The 5,254-nt window shown below is 42.5% G+C and overlaps 1 long non-coding RNA gene across 1 annotated transcript; it reads right to left on the reverse strand.

The window, feature by feature from the left end:
• Positions 1 to 1,529: 1,529 nt before the first annotated feature.
• Positions 1,530 to 4,530, reverse strand: LOC139081471 (uncharacterized). Its single transcript, XR_011536591.1, has 2 exons — positions 4,378 to 4,530; positions 1,530 to 2,684 (listed from the first exon to the last, which is right to left on the reverse strand). It is a non-coding gene; the product is annotated as an uncharacterized lncRNA (long non-coding RNA).
• Between the last annotated feature and the right edge of the window lie 724 nt (positions 4,531 to 5,254).

The following is a 5,254-nucleotide window of genomic DNA, read 5'->3' on the forward strand; positions in this document are numbered from 1 at the left end:
CTGGAGCCCATCCGCGTCCAGAGAGTCACATGCGAATGTGCTTTGGGGTGAGGTTTAGTGTCGAGGATTCTCTAATGGAAGTATAAGCCTCGCTGGGTAATGCTAGGAGGCCAGGAATAAGAAAATTAGGCTTCATAACTGAATTTACCTGCCTCTTTTGGTTTTGTGGAATGCATCAGGGGAGCCAGTGATATTACAATTTTGAGTTCACCTAAAAATAGCCAGACTGGAGACCTGAGACTACGCAAGTCATCCTTCTGGCAACAGGGATGCTAGTCTATTGATAATGGAATAAGTTGTGCACACTGTTTTACTGAAAACAAATTGTGGTTTTCGCTAAGAGGTTTCAGGATTGGGAGCTTATTCGCTCCATAAAGGTCCTGACTTCCTGTCCTGAGACTCTATATTTGAGGTCAAAGGGCTATTATTGTATTATTCTTGCTTCATTAGGAAAAAATTTTTTTCTTTTCTATGTGTGAGTCTCACATTGGACTGAAGTTCACGCTGGATGGTTTTTAATTCATTTACTTTTCTATCATCTTAATGAGCAAGTGCTGGACAATGAATCAATAATTGAAATGGTTGCCTCTGTTGGATCGCTTTAAGAAGAGCCAGAGGCCATAGGGAGGCAGCCATCTTCTGGGCTGCTCAGCCATCCGCGCTGTCAGGGAAAGGCCTGGGCAGACACAGATTCAGTGCAGCAGCCGGGATCTTTAGTGTTTTTCTTCTTCTCTGAGAGCTGTACTGTGTACCATAAGCAAGTGATGTTGCAGCCCCGTATGTCCGTGGTTGATAATGGCAAAGGACTGAGACCAAAAGCCAGAGCAAGAAGAAATGGATCCGATGTTCTGAAACAGCATTTAGAGTTTCTCAGCACAGGCGTTTTCGGCACTTTGTGCAGAAATCTCCCACAGATTACAAGATATTAGCATACTTGGCCACCTCCCACTATATGCCAGGAGAAGCCCCTTCTAGTCGTTTTGAGAGCTCACACCTAACAAATCAACCAAGCAACCAACCAACTAGACAAATTCTGCTCCACTCATTTCCAAGACGCCTTGACTGAGAAATGCTGAATAGTAGACAGAATTTTTGGAAAGGAAGACTTCTAGGGAACGACTCAAAGTGGTCAAAGGCTTGTGTACCATATCTTCTTTTAAAGAGGTACACTTTTTAATTTATTGTAAAAGTTATATGCTCATCACAAAAATTTAAGCAATACAAGGAGCGTGTAAAGTAAAAAGGAAACACCCATAATATCCCTGATAAACACATTTTAAACAGTAAACAGTTAAAGACATATCTATATTTGCACTCAGCAATATCACTTCAAGGAATCTATTTTTTAGAAATAACATCACTATTATGTACAGACACATGTGTAGGAATGCTTGTGGCAGACCTTATGTAATAGCAGAAGAGCAGAAGCAGCCCAGATGCCCACTTAGACGGGAGCTGTTGAATAAGTTATGGTGTGTGCCGTCAAAAGTGGCCGAAGTAGATGCAGATGTCCTGATTCAGTCCAGATAGATGTTCATTCCAGGTATATTATTAAATGAAAAAACAAGATGGAGAACATTTTGAATAGCAAGATTCCTTTTTCACTTTAAAAATATACGTATATGTACGTGTGTGTATCTGCATATGCTTTGGAGTCAGGAAAGAGATGTAGTGAATGGAGACTTTTTGGGGTTGGGATTGGCTAGGAGGAGGGAACGTGGGGGAAAAGACAACTTCTGCCTCGCATAATTTTTTAAAGCTGTAGAATTATTAATAACTTTTAGTTTTTTGTAATTTTAAGGTATTTTTAGTGACATAATTTTTTGTTTAATTGGTTTGATCCTTTAAAATGATATAATAGCACAGAAAGATCAATCTGTTATAAAGCAAAGTTGAATGTAAGTATTTAACACATAGTAGACAATCAGTGACATTTAGCAAGTAAATTAGAAACAGCAGGAATCAAATTGTACATTTTCCCTGCGGTTCTTAAAAGAGTAACTTTTTAAAAAAAATTAAAGTTGTTCATTTTGAGATAATTGCAGATTCACATGTAGAAGACATCCCATGGGGGCTGGCCCCATGGCCGAGTGGTTGGGTTCGCGCGCTCCGCTGCAGGTGGCCCAGTGTTTCGTCGGTTCGAATCCTGGGCACGGACATGGCACTGCTCGTCAGACCACGCTGAGGCAGCGTCCCACATGCCACAACTAGAGGAACCCACAACGAAGAATACACAACTATGTACCGGGGGGCTTTGGGGAGAAAAAGGAAAAAATAAAATCTTTAAAAAAAAAAAAAAAAAAAGAAGACATCCCATGTACTCTTTACCTAGTTTCCCTTTGTGGTAACACTTTGCAGAACTTCTAGTATAATAGCACAACCAGGACGTCGACCTTGATAAAGCACGCTAAGCTTGTTCCGATTTTCCCAGCTTTGCTTGTTCTCATTTCTGTGCATGTGTATTTCAATCTGTGCCTCTCTCTGTGTGTCACATGTAGAGTTTCCTGGGTCCGTCACTACAGTCAAGATGCTGTGGAATTCCATCACCATAAAGATCCCGTTGTTGCCATTCTATAACCACATGGACGTTCACAGTAGCTTTATTCATAACAGCACCAAACTGGAAACAATCCAGATGCCCTTCCAGATGGTTAAACAAACTGGTTCATCCAAACAATGGAACACTAGGAGCAAAAAAAAAAAGGAGGGAACTACTGATACGTGCAACAACTTGGATGACCCTCAAGGGAATTATGCTGAGTGCACAAAAGCCAGTCTCAAAACGTTACATATTGTATGGTTACATTTATACAATGTTCTTGAAGTGAAAAAATTATAGAGATGGAGAACGGATTACTGGTTGTCAGGAGTTAGGGATTGGGGGTTGGTAATGAGAGAGGTGAATGCAGTTCTGAAAGGACAAAATGAGGGATCCCGGTGGTAATAGAACAGTTTTTAAGTATTTTTAAAACAAAAATTATATCTTTTTTTTACACGAACGGGACTATATTATACATATTCTTCTGAAATTGTTTTTTCCACTTAATATGTATTGCCTATCCTTTCATGATATAGGGGTATCTTATTTCTAAAAGTAGTTACATGTCTTTTAATAGGATAGAGTATCATCATTATTTATTCCTCTATTAATGGATTAGAAGGTTGTTCATATTACAAATAGTAATGTACGTTTTTAACAGCAAACAGTTAAGTAGAAAGGTGCTGCAATAAGCATCTTTGTAAACACAGCTTCGTGCAGTAGTATGACCTTGTAGAATAAACGTGTAGAAGTGGAATTGCTGGGTCTGGGGGCAAGCACATTTTAAATTCTGATACAGATTTGCTATATCATTCTTCAAAGTAGTTATACTAATTTACACTTCCACCAATATTAGCCACGTCCATTTCCCCACACTTACATATTAATTTTAAAATGATAAAGGCTTGTTTGTCCACAGAAGTAGTAAAATCTTTTTAAAATTAGAAGCATTAACAGCGCCATGATCTCTTACACCCAGGCCCATTAAGTCAATAGGATCTCTGCCCAGCCTCATGATCAAGGCTTACCCCCAACTTTGAGAATGAGCCAAATTATGTAGCCTGTATTAGTCACAGTTTTCCAGAAAAGCAGAACCAATAGAATACGTATACAAATATATTCTCTCTCTATACACATATATATATAGACAGAGGAAGTGAGAGACAGAGAGATTTATTATGAAGAATTGGCTCATGTCATTATGGAGGCTGAGAAGTCCCATGATCTCCTTTCTGCAAGCTGGAGACCCAGGAGAATCGGTGGTGTGACTCCATCTGATTTCGAAGGCATAAGAGCCAAGGGAACCATTGGTGTAGGTCTCAGTCAGAGCACAGGAGGAGAGTGACGTCCAGCTCAAGCAGTCGGGCAGAGGGAGTGAATTCTCCCTTCCTCTGAATTTTTGTTCCAACGGGCCCTCAATGGATTGGATGAGGCCCACCCACACTGGGGAGGGCCATCTGCTTTGCTCAGTCTACAGGTTCAAATGCTAATCTTTTCTGGAAACATCCCCACAGACATACCCCAAAATAACGTTTAACAAATATCTGGGCACCCCCAGATTCAGTCAAATTCACACATAAATTGACCACCTTGCCAAACCAAGAAAGTCTCAATTCTATCCCAGTGAGGAGAGGGCAGCACGTAGAATGGCTCAGGACAATGGCCGTCCTAGGTAATTTCCCAGAACCTCCCCATGATTGCTCTTGTCTCGTGCTGTGTGCTGCCCCCTCACTCCCCAGTCCCCCGCCAGCTCTCTGAGCCCTGGCTCCATGGGCTCTCGGTGTCTGAGTTTCCCCTTCAGTTGTGACGGCCTGTCCCAGTTTCCCTCTTTGACTTACTTGAGTCGAGTCTGTGGCCATGTCTCTGTTCTGCATGTCCATCTGACTTTGGTATCCCTGGACCCATCAAGGAGAGACCCACTCCAGCATGCAATTCAGCACGGGGTTAGCACAGACTTTGGTGTTAGCTGTGTCTGAGTTTGAGTTCCAACTGTTCCCTTTAGCAGGCATATGACCTTGTGCAAATTATTTAAAGTCTTTAAGCTTTAGTTTCTTCAGCTGTAAAATGAGAGTGGCAATACGATGTCATAGTGTTGTTGTAAAGGATCAAGTGTGACAGAGCATATTAAATACTTAGCATAGTGCCTCACGCTTATAACTTCCAAGTCTCACTATTTTGAGACTATAAAATGGGATTATGTAAACTTTTCAGACACTGACGTACTTTCTGGAAACAGTATCCTCCGAAAATGTCTATCCCCTCCTTCCTGAGTTATTTCTGAGGGCTTCCAGGCCCTGACTTGGGAGTGCCCAGGGTCAGTGCCTCAGCTTCCCTGACTTCTCCTCTGGCCTCCACACGGCTGCCTCAGAGGCCCATGTTTAGCTGGGAAACCCTGTCTCTGTCTGTGACCACCACCGTCACCCCACGCTCTGGCCTTTGAAAGGAGACACTCCTTCCAGAACAACCGCAGCCAGGCTGTGACTTCATGTATGACTTAATTGAAGGTTCAGGGCTAATGAAAGTGCTGAGAATAACCTACAACAGTGAACAGAGACAGCGGCTCTTGGAGACAACAGGCCCGAGCCTGCCCTGGCTGATCCTGGCAGGCCTGGCCGTGGCGGGCCCACGTTGAGCATCTCCACAGCTCAGAGTCCAGGCTGTGTCGTCTCCCCTGGCCCAGGGCCCCTTTAATAGCCCCAAGATTAACTGCTCTCC

Source organism: Equus przewalskii, chromosome 2 (assembly GCF_037783145.1).
Source record: "Equus przewalskii isolate Varuska chromosome 2, EquPr2, whole genome shotgun sequence".
NCBI lineage: Eukaryota > Metazoa > Chordata > Mammalia > Perissodactyla > Equidae > Equus > Equus przewalskii.